The sequence below is a fragment of the Triticum aestivum genome, chromosome 4D (genome assembly GCF_018294505.1).
Source record: "Triticum aestivum cultivar Chinese Spring chromosome 4D, IWGSC CS RefSeq v2.1, whole genome shotgun sequence".
NCBI classification, from domain to species: domain Eukaryota; kingdom Viridiplantae; phylum Streptophyta; class Magnoliopsida; order Poales; family Poaceae; genus Triticum; species Triticum aestivum.
In genome coordinates, this window is record NC_057805.1 from 512,647,658 (window position 1) to 512,662,300 (window position 14,643).

The 14,643-nt window shown below is 43.8% G+C and overlaps 1 non-coding gene across 1 annotated transcript; it reads left to right on the forward strand.

The window, feature by feature from the left end:
* Positions 1 to 561: 561 nt before the first annotated feature.
* TRNAN-GUU (transfer RNA asparagine (anticodon GUU)) lies at positions 562 to 635 on the forward strand. Its single transcript has one exon. It is a non-coding gene; the product is annotated as a tRNA-Asn (tRNA).
* The last annotated feature ends 14,008 nt before the right edge of the window (positions 636 to 14,643 follow it).

Here is a 14,643-nt window from a genome sequence, read left to right on the forward strand (position 1 = left end):
CAAAACTAAGTAATATGCAAGTTGCATCTCGAGCTTTTCCATGGGTTGGTGGCGGTGGGGCGGAGACGTGATGCGGTGGGCGGCGGGGTTGATGAAGCCTTCCCCCACGGCCTGGTCGATGAAGGTCAGCAGCGAGTAGTAGTACCCCTCCACATTTAGCAGACCAACCTGAAGATTTTCGGTATGTTGCTTTGTGAGCATGTTTTCATCTTCAGTTATGTTGCTGGACTATTGTTTATTTGATCGACATATGTACGTTCGTACCGGCTTGTGATGGATGCCTAGCTGCGCCCAGGTGATCACCTCCAGCGTCCCGTACTCTCCTGAATGAAAACATAACCAGATTAAGCTGCAACCCTCAACAAACCAACATGGCGTAGAGCTGTGTAGCAGGTTCGTTTAGTGGGTGAGATGTTAAGAGTATAGTTTCACACGTGCCACCACAACAGAATACTCCATTCACCTGTGCCAGCGCAGGCTCAAACCTCGCAACTGACGTGGAGGCCAAAAGACAAGTTGCGGACAGAATTAGTAGGCCTGTAAGTAAAACTAGCCAACCAAGCTGGAATAGCTCAGTTGGCTAGAGCGTGTGGCTGTTAACCACAAGGTCGGAGGTTCGAGCCCTCCTTCTAGCGGAATTTTTGATTCTTTTTTTTTGTAAAATCCTCACAATGCTTGTGTATTGGGTTGTTTGGAACGAGAGAAATGCTGGAGTGTTTAGAAAGACGTCCACGCTTCCCTTCTACATTCTCAAGCTCACCCAGGACGAGGCCAAACTATGAATCGCCGCAGGCAGGGGCGAATCTACTAGGCATGCTTTAACAGGCTTGAGCCTGCCCTTCAACAGGGGTAATTTCTTTTTCACTACCTGATATCAGGCCCAATGCAGTGCTTCCCAGCCCATCTCAATGACACAATTAGAGTTGAGCCTACTCTCCATTTACTCCATAGACTTGTCACTGGCTGCAGGGGCTAGGCATCTGAGTGCCAGCATCATGCCGCGAGAGTAGTCCTACTTTTTTTGGTGGTGTTGTATCTTCTCTGACGGGCTATGTTGTGGAGCCGATGTATTGCACTATGAACTCTCTTCCTTTCTTCATTAATGAATGAGGCAAATCTTTTGCCTCGGTTTAAAAAAATCATACAGGAGCTGGTGTGTGTAACTAATGAGGATTATATATACGCCGCTTGGTAGGGGCATAGGCAGGCCCTAGGCTGCCAGGGACATGTCTCGGGGCGCAGCAAGCAATCCCTTCACTGACTGTAGCAACAGTGAAGCACTGTCGTAACAGTAGTTACTATAGATACAAGGCTGGCCTAGGCTTGGGCAGATCCTGGCTATGGCACTGCCGCTTAGTGAATGAAAAAACGGTTATAGATCTTTTCTATTGACCTGCAGAGTTTGTAAGTCCATATGTTGTATCACTTGGGAGAAGCAAAAAAAGATTTCCCGTATAGTAAGGCTTTCTTTGGTTTATAGGACAGGAATATCAGGGAAATAAAAAAAATAAAAAGTGAGATGGCATGTATCTCAATTTCTATAGGGAAAAGGATGCAACTTGATGCATAGGATAAGAATTTTTCATTAAGTCTAGGCTAATATTTTTTCTTTTAAACGCGAAGGATTGATTTCTATCCTACATAGAAATAGAAATTAATTCCTACAAATCAAAGGGCTTTAAAAGAATTTTTTTCCTACAAAATTCCTATCTTCTAAATTCCTATGAACCAAATGAGCCCTAAAGTTGGCTGGAGAGGGTACGCTCACTAGTAGAAAATTAGGCTTTGGTCACAGGGCAATATTCACATTAGTCCCGGTTCAGTCACGAACCGGGACTAATGTGAGCATTGGTCCCGGTTCGTGCGGCCAGGGGCCTGCCGGGCCTCGTGGGGGCATTGGTCCCGGTTCGTCCGGCCCCTTTGGTCCCGGTTGGTGGGACAAACCGGGACCAATGGGCCTCGTTCCTGGCTCACCACCATTGGTCCCGGTTGGTGGTTTGAACTGGGACCAGAGGCTCACCATTTAGTCCCGGTTCATACCACAAACCGGGACTAAAGGGTTGGTCCTAGTAGCGGTCAGAGTTTAGTCCCACCTCGCCAACCGAAGGGCGCTCATACCGGTTTATAAGCCCGTCCCTCTCTGCCTTGTTAAGCTCCTCTCAAAGTGAAAATAGATGCCCTTATACAGGGAATTTGACCTAAATTCAGAGTAAATTTCTTTGAATTTCATAGAAATTTATTATGAATTTAGGTTGAATTTTCTCTATAGGCGCATCTATGTTCATTTTTTATAGTAAATAAAATAAATAAAAATAAATAAACCTTAATAAAATAAACTATAGTAAATAAAATAAATAAACCTTAATAAAATAAACAAAAATAGCAGCAGTAAAATAAATAAAAATAGCAGCAGTAAAATAAATAAAAATAAAATAAATAAAGTAAAATACATAAGTAGTTAGAAACAAAATGGAATAAAATAAATAAGTTTTTTGTTGTAAGTAGAAACAAAACAAAATAAATAAAGCAAAAGAGAAAACAAAAAACAGGGAAAAAAATTATGCCACCTACTGGGCCACCACGGCCTGAATACGACTTGAAACCCATCCATGGGCCAGGATTCAGGCCCATAGAAGGCCCAGTAGGTCCCACAGGCAAAAAGAACGGTTAGGCCCGAAAGCCTGCAGTTGAGAGGAGCTCGAGAGGGTGGGCGCAGCAGCGCTTATAAACCACTCTCGAGCTCTCTCAACTAGCGAGGTGGGACTAAACTTTTGACGCGGGGCAGCACAAGGCCTTTGGTCCCGGTTGGTGCCACCAACCGGGACTAAAGGGGGGCATGCGTACTGGTTCGTGGCACCAACTGGGACCAATGCCCCCCCCTTTAGTCCCGGTTGGTGCCACGAACCGGGACCAATGAGTTGCCTATATATACCCCATTGCCACAGCAGAGCACTCCACAGTGCTCTGTTTTTTCTGGCCGGCGAGGGGAGGGCATTTGGATGCTCTAGCTCACCTCCTACGCACATGAGGTGTTCGATGAAATGTCTGAGCCACACTAGTTAATCTTTCTCCTCTCGAAACTCGACCTCCGAACTCCATTTTCCCCGAGATTTGTCTAGGTTTAGCGGTCCGTCACGTCCCGTCCCCGTCTTCACCGCCGTCGATCGCCCGCGCCGATCTCGTCGCCAGCACCACCGTGGTGAGCCTCTTGTTCTTATCTTCTTTCTGAAAGAAAAAAAACTCTTACTTTAGATAGATACTTGTCTAATTTTGTTACTTTTATTATGCCTTCTTATTACATAGTGCGATGGTTTTGGTATCCGCCCCCGTCGGCCCTCGTCCTGTCTATGATTCGGATGTGGTATATATTATCTTTTTATAACTATTTGGTTCATTTATTGTTTATGACAAATATGCCGACCAACGTGACATATATTTTATTTATTTAGCAGGTGGTTGAACCGGAAATTCCAACCGACCCTATTGTCGAGAGGTTAAATTTAGTTGAAGAAGAAAACAATTACTTGAAGGAAAAAATAAAAAAAATTGAGGAGGAGAAGATGATATTGGAGTTGCATGTTGCGGATGTCGTCGATGATCACAAGATCAAGATGGATGCAATGCGCTTGAAGATTAGAAAGATTAGAAAATATGCCATTCATACCAAGGCTTGGTATCATTATGCCGTTGGATCAACTGTTACCTTGGTTGCGATTATGATCGCATTTATTTTCGCATTGAAATATTTTACATAGTTTCAATGTATGGTTTAATTAATTAGATGCTCTGGAGAGCTATATATATGTTGTTAGATGAGAACTATGTATGTATTTTGGTTTTAATGTGATGATGAACTTCTATTAATTTGGTCACTTAATTATCTATTCATGATGTTCTGTAATGGTTTTTGACACACTTAATTATATATAATGCACGCAGATGAACCGGCAATGGATGTACGGTGACAGACACACCTCCGAGTACATTAAGGGCGTGCATGATTTTCTCGAAGTGGCTGAGGCAAACAAGCAGAATGGTTTTATGTGTTGTCCATGCCCTACATGTGGGAATACGAAGTCTTACTCTGACCGGAAAATCCTTCACACCCACCTGCTTTACAAGGTATCATGCCACACTATAATGTTTGGACGAGGCACGGTGATGCTGCAACGGGGGAAGCTGCTGAAGATCAAGAGGAACCAGACGATGTGCCCAATGATGCTGCAAGTGTTGGGGAACGTAGTAATTTCAAAAAATTTCCTACGCACACGCAAGATCATGGTGATGCATAGCAACGTGAGGGGAGAGTGTTGTCCACGTACCCTCGTAGACCGACAGCGGAAGCGTTATCACAACGCGGTTGATGTAGTCGTACGTCTTCACGATCCGACCGATCAAGTACCGAACGTACGGCACCTCCGAGCTCTACACACGTTCAGCTCGATGACGTCCCTCGAACTCCGATCCAGCCAAGTGTTGAGGGAGATTTTCGTCAGCACGACGGCGTGGTGACGATGATGATGTTCCACCGACGCAGGGCTTCGCCTAAGCTCCGCAACGGTATTATCGAGGTGTAATATGGTGGAGGGGGGCACCGCACACGGCTAAGAGATCTCAAGGATCAATTGTTGTGTCTCTGGGGTGCCCCCTGCCCCCGTATATAAAGGAGCAAGGGGGAGGCAGCCGGCCAAGGGGAGAGGCGCGCCATAGGGGGGGAGTCCTACTCCCGGTGGGAGTAGGACTCCTCCTTTCCTTGTGGGAGCAGGAGAAGGGAAGGGGGAAGGAGAAAGAAGGAAGGGTGCGCCCCCCTTCCCTAGTCCAATTCGGACCAGACCATGGGGAGGGGTGCGGCCACCTTTTGAGGCCTTTCTCTCCTTTCCCGTATGGCCCATTAAGGCCCAATACGAATTCCCGTAACTCTCCGGTACTCCAAAAATACCCGAATCACTCGGAACCTTTCCGAAGTTCGAATATAGTCGTCCAATATATCGATCTTTACGTCTCGACCATTTTGAGACTCCTCGTCATATCCCCGATCTCATCCGGGACTCCGAACTCCTTCGGTACATCAAAACTCAATAAAACTGTCATCGTAACGTTAAGCGTGCGGACCCTACGGGTTCGAGAACTATGTAGACATGACCGAGACACGTCTCCGGTCAATAACCAATAGCGGGACCTGGATGCCCATATTGGCTCTCACATATTCTACGAAGATCTTTATCGGTCAGACCGCATAACAACATACGTTGTTCCCTTTGTCACCGGTATGTTACTTGCCCGAGTTTTAATCGTCGGTATCTCGATACCTAGTTCAATCTCGTTACCGGAAAGTCTCTTTACTCGTTCCGTAACACATCATCCCGCAACTAACTCATTAGTCACAATGCTTGCAAGGCTTATAGTGATGTGCATTACCGAGTGGGCCCAGAGATACCTCTCCGACAATTGGAGTGACAAATCCTAATCTCGAAATACGCCAACCCAACAAGTACCTTTGGAGACACCTGTAGAGCACCTTTATAATCACCCATTTACGTTGTGACGTTTGGTAGCACACAAAGTGTTCCTCCGGTAAACGGGAGTTGCATAATCTCATAGTCATAGGAACATGTATAAGTCATGAAGAAAGCAATAGCAACATACTAAACGATCGGGTGCTAAGCTAACGGAATGGGTCAAGTCAATCACGTCATTCTCCTAATGAGGTGATCCCGTTAATCAAATGACAACTCATGTCTATGGCTAGGAAACATAACCATCTTTGATTAACGAGCTAGTCAAGTAGAGGCATACTAGTGGCACTCTGTTTGTCTATGTATTCACACATGTATTATGTTTCCGGTTAATACAATTCTAGCATGAATAATAAACATTTATCATGATATAAGGAAATATATAATACTTTATTATTGCCTCTAGGGCATATTTCCTTCAGTCTCCCACTTGCACTAGAGTCAATAATCTAGTTCACATCGCCATGTGATTTAACATCAATAATTCACATCACCATGTGATTAACACCCATAGTTCACATTGTCATGTGTCCAACACCCAAAGGGTTTACTAGAGTCAATAATCTAGTTCACGTCGCTATGTGATTAACACCCAAAGAGTACTAAGGTGTGATCATGTTTTGATTGTGAGATAATTTTAGTCAACGGGTCTGTCACATTTAGATCCGTAAGTATTTTGCAAATTTCTATGTCTACAATGCTCTGCACGGAGCTACTCTAGCTAATTGCTCCCACTTTCAATATATATCTAGACCGAGACTTAGAGTCATCTAGATTAGTGTCAAACTTGCATCGACGTAACCCTTTACGACGAACCTTTTGTCACTTCCATAATCGAGAAACATATCCTTATTCCACTAAGGATAATTTTGACCGCTGTCCAGTGATATACTCCTAGATCACTATTGTACTCCCCTGCAGTGTAGGGTATACAATAGATCTGGTACACAGCATGGCATACTTTATAGAACCTATGGCCAAGGCATAGGAAATGACTTTCATTCTCTTTCTATCTTCTGCCGTGGTCGGGCTTTGAGTCTTACTCAATTTCACACCTTGTAACACAGGCAAGAACTCTTTCTTTGACTGTTCTATTTTGAACTACTTCAAAATCTTGTTTAAGGTATGTACTCATTGAAAAAAATTTATCAAGCGTCTTGATCTATCTCTATAGATCTTGATGCTCAATATGTAAGCAGCTTCACCGAGGTTTTTCTTTGAAAAACTCCTTTCAAACACTCCTTTATGCTTTGCAGAATAATTCTACATTATTTCCGATCAACAATATGTCATTCACATATACTTATCAGAAATGTTGTAGTGCTCCCACTCACTTTCTTGTAAATACAGGCTTCACCGCAAGTCTGTGTACAACTATATGCTTTGATCAACTTATCAAAGCGTATATTCCAACTCCGAGATGCTTGCACCAGTCCATAGATGGATCGCTGGAGCTTGCAATTTTTGTTAGCACCTTTAGGATTGACAAAACCTTCTGGTTGCATCATATACAACTCTTCTTTAATAAATCCATTAAGGAATGCAGTTTTGTTTATCCATTTGCCATATTTCATAAAATGCGGCAATTGCTAACATGATTCGGACAGACTTAAGCATATATACGAGTGAGAAACTCTCATCGTAGTCAACACTTTGAACTTGTCGAAAAACCTTTTTGCGACAATTCTAGCTTTGTAGATAGTAACACTACTATCAGCGTTCGTCTTCCTCTTGACGATCCATTTATTCTCAATTGCTTGCCGATCATCGGGCAAGTCAACCAAAGTCCATACTTTGTTCTCATACATGGATCTCATCTCAGATTTCATGGCCTCAAGCCATTTTGCGGAATCTGGGCTCACCATCGCTTCTTCATAGTTCGTAGGTTCGTCATGGTCTAGTAACATAACCTCCAGAACAGGATTACCGTACGACTCTGGTGCGGATCTTACTCTGGTTTACCTACGAGGTTTGGTAGTAACTTGATCTGAAGTTACATGATCATCATCATTAACTTCCTCACTAATTGGTGTAGGAGTCACAGGAACAGATTTCTGTGATGAACTACTTTCCAATAAGGGAGCAGGTACAGTTACCTCATCAAGTTCTACTTTCCTCCCACTCACTTCTTTCGAGATAAACTCCTCTAGAAAATTTCCGAATTTAGCAACAAAAGTTTTGCCTTCGGATCTATGATAGAAGGTATACCCAATAGTCTCCTTTGGGTATCCTATGAAGACACATTTCTCCGATTTGGGTTTGAGCTTATCAGGTTGAAGTTTCTTCACATAAGCATCGCAGCCCCAAACTTTAAGAAACGACAACTTTGGTTTCTTGCCAAACCACAGTTCATAAGGCGTCGTCTCAACGGATTTTGATGGTGCCCTATTTAACGTGAATGCAGCCGTTTCTAAAGCATAACCCCAAAACGATAGCGGTAAATCAGTAAGAGACATCATATATCGCACCATATCTAGTAAAGTGCGATTACGACGTTCGGACACACCATTACGCTGTGGTGTTCCGGGTGGCGTGAGTTGTGAAACTATTCCGCATTGTTTCAAATGTAGACCAAACTCGTAACTCAAATATTCTCCTCCACGATCTGATCGTAGAAACTTTATTTTCTTGTTACGATGATTTTCAACTTCACTCTGAAATTCTTTGAACTTTTCAAATGTTTCAGACTTATGTTTCATTAAGTAGATATACCCATATCTGCTTAAATTATCTGTGAAGGTGAGAAAATAACGATATCCGCCACGAGCCTCAACATTCATCGGACCACATACATCTGTATGTATGATTTCCAACAAATCTGTTGCTCTCTCCATAGTTCCGGAGAACGGTGTTTTAGTCATCTTGCCCATGCGGCACGGTTCGCAAGCATCAAGTGATTCATAATCAAGTGATTCCAAAATCCCATCAGTATGGAGTTTCTTCATGCGCTTTACACCAATATGACCTAAACGGCAGTGCCACAAATAAGTTGCACTATCATTATTAACTTTGCATCTTTTGGCTTCATTATTATGAATATGTGTATCACTACGATCGAGATCCAACAAACCATTTTCGTTGGTGTGTATGACCATAGAAGGTTTTTTATTCATGTAAACAGAACAACAATTGTTCTCTAACTTAAATGAATAACCGTATTGCAATAAACATGATCAAATCATATTCATGCTCAACGCAAACACCAAATAACACTTATTTAGTTTCAACACTAATCCCGAAAGTATAGGGAGTGTGCGATGATGATCATATCAATCTTGGAACTACTTACAACACACATCGTCACCTCGCCTTTTACTAGTCTCTGTTTATTCTGCAACTCCCGTTTTCGAGTTACTACTCTTTAGCAACTGAACCAGTATCAAATACTGAGGGGTTGCTATAAACACTAGTAAGTACACATCAATAACATGTATATCCAATATACCTTTGTTCACTTTGCCATCCTTCTTATCCACCAAATACTTGGGGCAGTTTCGCCTCCAGTGACCAGTCCCTTTGCAGTAGAAGCACTTAGTCTCAGGCTTAGGTATAGACTTGGGCTTCTTCACTTGAGTAGCAACTTGCTTGCCGTTCTTTTTGAAGTTCCCCTTCTTCCCTTTGCCCTTTTCTTGAAACTAGTGGTCTCATCAACCATCAACACTTGATGTTTTTCTTGATTTCTACCTTCGTCGATTTCAGCATCACGAAGAGCTCGGGAATTACTTTCGTCATCCCTTGCATACTATAGTTCATCACGAAGTTCTACTAACTTGGTGATGGTGACTAGAGAATTCTGTCAATCACTATTTTATCTGGAAGATAAACTCCCACTTGATTCAAGCGATTGTAGTACCCAGACAATCTGAGCACATGCTCACTAGTTGAGCGATTCTCCTCCATCTTTTAGCTATAGAACTTGTTGGAGACTTCATATCTCTCAACTCGGGTATTTGCTTGAAATATTAACTTCAACTCCTGGAACATCTCATATGGTCCATGACGTTCAAAACGTCTTTGAAGTTCCGATTCTAAGACGTTAAGCATGGTGCACTAAACTATCAAGTAGTCATCATATTGAGCTAGCCAAACGTTCATAACGTCTGCATCTGCTCCTGCAATAGGTCTGTCACCTAGCGGTGCATCAAGGACATAATTTTTCTGTGCAGCAATGAGGATAATCCTCAGATCACGGATCCAACCCGCATCTTTGCTACTAACATCTTTCAACATAATTTTTCTCTAGGAACATATCAAAAATAAACACAGGGAAGCAACAACGCGAGCTATTGATCTACAACATAATTTGCAAAATACTATCAGGACTAAGTTCATGATAAATTTAAGTTCAATTAATCATAATACTTAAGAACTCCCACTTAGATAGACATCCCTCTAATCCTCTAAGTGATCACGTGATCCATATCAACTAAACCATGCCCGATCATCACGTGAGATGGAGTAGTTTCAATGGTGAACATCACTATGTTGATCATATCTACTATATGATTCACGCTCGACCTTTCGGTCTCCGTGTTCCGAGGCCATATCTGTTATATGCTAGGCTCGTCAAGTTTAACCTGAGTATTCCGCGTGTGCAACTGTTTTGCACCCGTTGTATTTGAACGTAGAGCCTATCACACCTGATCATCACGTGGTGTCTCAGCACGAAGAACTTTCGCAACGGTGCATACTTAGGGAGAACACTTATACTTTGATAATTTAGTGAAGGATCATCTTATAATGCTACCGTCAAACAAAGCAAGATAAGATGCATAAAGGATTAACATCACATGCAATCAATATAAGTGATATGATATGGCCATCATCATCTTGTGCTTGTGATCTCCATCTCCGAAGCACCGTGCTTGTGATCTCCATCTCCGAAGCACCGTCATGATCACCTCGTCACCGGCGCGACACCTTGATCTCCATCGTAGCATCGTTGTCGTCTCGCCAACTTATTGCTTTTATGACTATCGCTACCGCTTAGTGATAAAGTAAAACTATTACATGGCGATAGCATTTCATATAATAAAGTGACAACCATATGGCTCCTGCCAGTTGCCGATAACTCGGTTACAAAACATGATCATCTCATACAACACATTATATCACATCATGTCTTGACCATATCACATCACAACATGCCCTGCAAAAACAAGTTAGACGTCCTCTACTTTGTTGTTGCATATTTTACGTGGCTGCTACGGGCTTAGCAAGAACCGTTCTTACCTACGCATCAAAACCACAACGATAGTTTGTCAAGTTGGTGCTGTTTTAACCTTCGCAAGGACCGGGCGTAGCCACACTCGGTTCAACTAAAGTGAGAGAGACAGACACCCGCCGGTCACCTTTAAGCAACGAGTGCTCGCAATGGTGAAACCAGTCTCGCGTAAGCGTACGCGTAATGTCGGTCCGGGCCGCTTCATCTCACAATACCGCTGAACCAAAGTATGACATGCTGGTAAGCAGTATGACTTATATCGCCCACAACTCACTTGTGTTCTACTCGTGCATAGCATCAACGCATAAAACCAGGCTCGGATGCCACTGTTGGGGAACGTAGTAATTTCAAAAAATTTCCTACGCACACGCAAGATCATGGTGATGCATAGCAACGAGAGGGGAGAGTATTGTCCACGTACCCTCGTAGACCGACAGCGGAAGCGTTATCACAATGCGGTTGATGTAGTCGTACGTCTTCACGATCCGACCGATCAAGTACCGAACGTACGGCACCTCCGAGTTCTACACACGTTCAGCTCGATGACGTCCCTCGAACTCCGATCCAGCCGAGTGTTGAGGGAGAGTTTCGTCAGCACGACGGCGTGGTGACGATGATGATGTTCCACCGACGCAGGGCTTCGCCTAAGCTCCGCAACGGTATTATCAAGGTGTAATATGGTGGAGGGGGGCACCGCACACGGCTAAGAGATCTCAAGGATCAATTGTTGTGTCTCTGGGGTGCCCCCTGCCCCCGTATATAAAGGAGCAAGGGGGAGGCAGCCGGCCAAGGGAAGAGGCGCGCCATAGGGGGGGAGTCCTACTCCCACCGGGAGTAGGACTCCTCCTTTCCTTGTGGGAGCAGGAGAAGGGAAGGGGGAAGGAGAAAGAAGGAAGGGTGCGCCCCCCCTTCCCTAGTCCAATTCGGACCAGACCATGGGGAGGGGTGCGGCCACCTTTTGAGGCCTTTCTCTCCTTTCCCGTATGGCCCATTAAGGCCCAATACGAATTCCCGTAACTCTCCGGTACTCCGAAAAATACCCGAATCACTCGAAACCTTTCTGAAGTTCGAATATAGTCGTCCAATATATCGATCTTTACGTCTCTACCATTTCGAGACTCCTCGTCATATCCCCGATCTCATCCGGGACTCCGAACTCCTTCGGTACATCAAAACTCAATAAAACTGTCATCGTAACGTTAAGCGTGCGGACTCTACGGGTTCGAGAACTATGTAGACATGACCGAGACACGTCTCCGGTCAATAACCAATAGCGGGACCTCGATGCCCATATTGGCTCCCACATATTCTACGAAGATCTTTATCGGTCAGACCGCATAACAACATACGTTGTTCCCTTTGTCACCGGTATGTTACTTGCCCGAGTTTTGATCGTCGGTATCTCGATACCTAGTTCAATCTCGTTACCGGCAAGTCTCTTTACTCGTTCCGTAACACATCATCCCGCAACTAACTCATTAGTCACAATGCTTGCAAGGCTTATAGTGATGTGCATTACCGAGTGGGCCCAGAGATACCTCTCCGACAATTGGAGTGACAAATCCTAATCTCGAAATACGCCAACCCAACAAGTACCTTTGGAGACACCTGTAGAGCACCTTTATAATCACCCATTTACGTTGTGACGTTTGGTAGCACACAAAGTGTTCCTCCGGTAAACGGGAGTTGCATAATCTCATAGTCATAGGAACATGTATAAGTCATGAAGAAAGCAATAGCAACATACTAAACGATCGAGTGCTAAGCTAACGGAATGGGTCAAGTCAATCACGTCATTCTCCTAATGAGGTGATCCCGTTAATCAAATGACAACTCATGTCTATGGCTAGGAAACATAACCATCTTTGATTAATGAGCTAGTCAAGTAGAGGCATACTAGTGACACTCTGTTTGTCTATGTATTCACACATGTATTATGTTTCCGGTTAATACAATTCTAGCATGAACAATAAACATTTATCATGATATAAGGAAATATATAATACTTTATTATTGCCTCTAGGGCATATTTCCTTCAGCAAGGGGGGAAGCTGCTGAAGATCAAGAGGAACCAGTGCCCGATGATGATGATCTCCGCCGGGTCATTGTCGATGCAAGGACGCAATGCGAAAGTCAAAAGGAGAAGCTGAAGTTCGATCGCATGTTAGAGGATCACAAAAAAGGGTTGTACCCCAATTGCAAAGATGGCAACACAAAGCTCGGTACCGTATTGGAATTGCTGCAGTGGAAGGCAGAGAATGCTGTGCCTGACAAAGGATTTGAGAAGCTATTGAAAATATTGAAGAAGAAGCTTCCAAAGGATAACGAATTGCCCGACAGTACATACGCAGCAAAGAAGGTCGTATGCCCTCTAGGATTGGAGGTGCAGAAGATACATGCATGCCCTAATGACTGCATCCTCTACCGCGGTGCGTACAAGGATCTGAACGCATGCCCGGTATGCGGTGCATTGCGGTATAAGATCAGACGAGATGACCCTGGTGATGTTGACGGCGAGCCCCCCAGGAAGAGGGTTCCTGCGAAGGTGATCTGGTATGCTCCTATAATACCACGGTTGAAACGTCTGTTCAGAAACGAAGAGCATGCCAAGTTGATGCGATGGCACAGTGAGGACCGTAAAAAAGACGGGAAGTTGAGAGCGCCCGCTGACGGGTCGCAGTGGAGAAAAATCGAGAGAAAGTACTGGGCTGAGTTTGCAGCTGACCCAATGAACGTATGGTTTGGTTTAAGCGCGGATGGCATTAATCCTTTCGGGGAGCAGAGCAGCAATCACAGCACCTGGCCCGTGACTCTATGTATGTATAACCTTCCTCCTTGAATGTGCATGAAGCGGAAATTCATTATGATGCCAGTTCTCATCCAAGGCCCTAAGCAACCCGGCAACGACATTGATGTGTACCTAAGGCCATTAGTTGAAGAACTTTTACAGCTATGGAATGAAAACGGTGTACGTACGTGGGATGAGCACAAACAAGAGGAATTTAACCTGCACGCGTTGCTGTTTGTAACCATCAACGATTGGCCCGCTCTCAGTAACCTTTCAGGACAGACAAACAAGGGATACCATGCATGCACGCACTGTTTAGATGACACTGAAAGTATATACCTGGACAAATGCAGGAAGAATGTGTACCTGGGCCATCGTCGATTTCTTCCGACCAACCATCAATGTCGAAAGAAAGGCAAGCATTTCAAAGGCAACGCAGATCACCGGAAGAAGCCCGCCATGCGTACCCGAGGTTTCCCTTATTAGTCGAGGTTATGGTAACGTAATTGATGACTTATGCATGCATGCGCAGCTTCCACTATATTCTCCTAGAGATTAAGCTTGAGCAGGGAGTAGTAACCGTCTTAGACTCGAGACGAAAAGATCCCCAGGACTATGCGGACATGACTCAAATGCTTGAGAAGTAAGTTAAATCGATCATTATCGACCATATCAGCAACTTTGTTCATTTCCTGATATCAAGTAATTGTTTTCTTTGTATGGCAGGGTTTGGAGAAAATTCACCACAAAAGCTCCGGGACTGCCGAAGAAGCTGCAATTTAGACACCCGAAAGTAAGTACTATAGTAGCATGTTCCGCACATCTCCTAGTGATTCAAGCGCTAGTTTCATCAATACCATTTAGCATGCTTGCTTATCAGTTAGATTGACCTCTATTTCTTGTAAAGTGGTTGTGGCAGGAATGATTTATGTGGATACTACGTTTGCGAGTCTATCCGCCACACGACCTGTGAGCGGGGCTACTCTGACGAACAATATGAAGTGCGTAAGAAATAATATTCACAATTTTATTTTATTACCATCATTTGTGTCGAGTTTCATTTATTTATATTTATATATATATATATATATATATATATATATATATATATATAT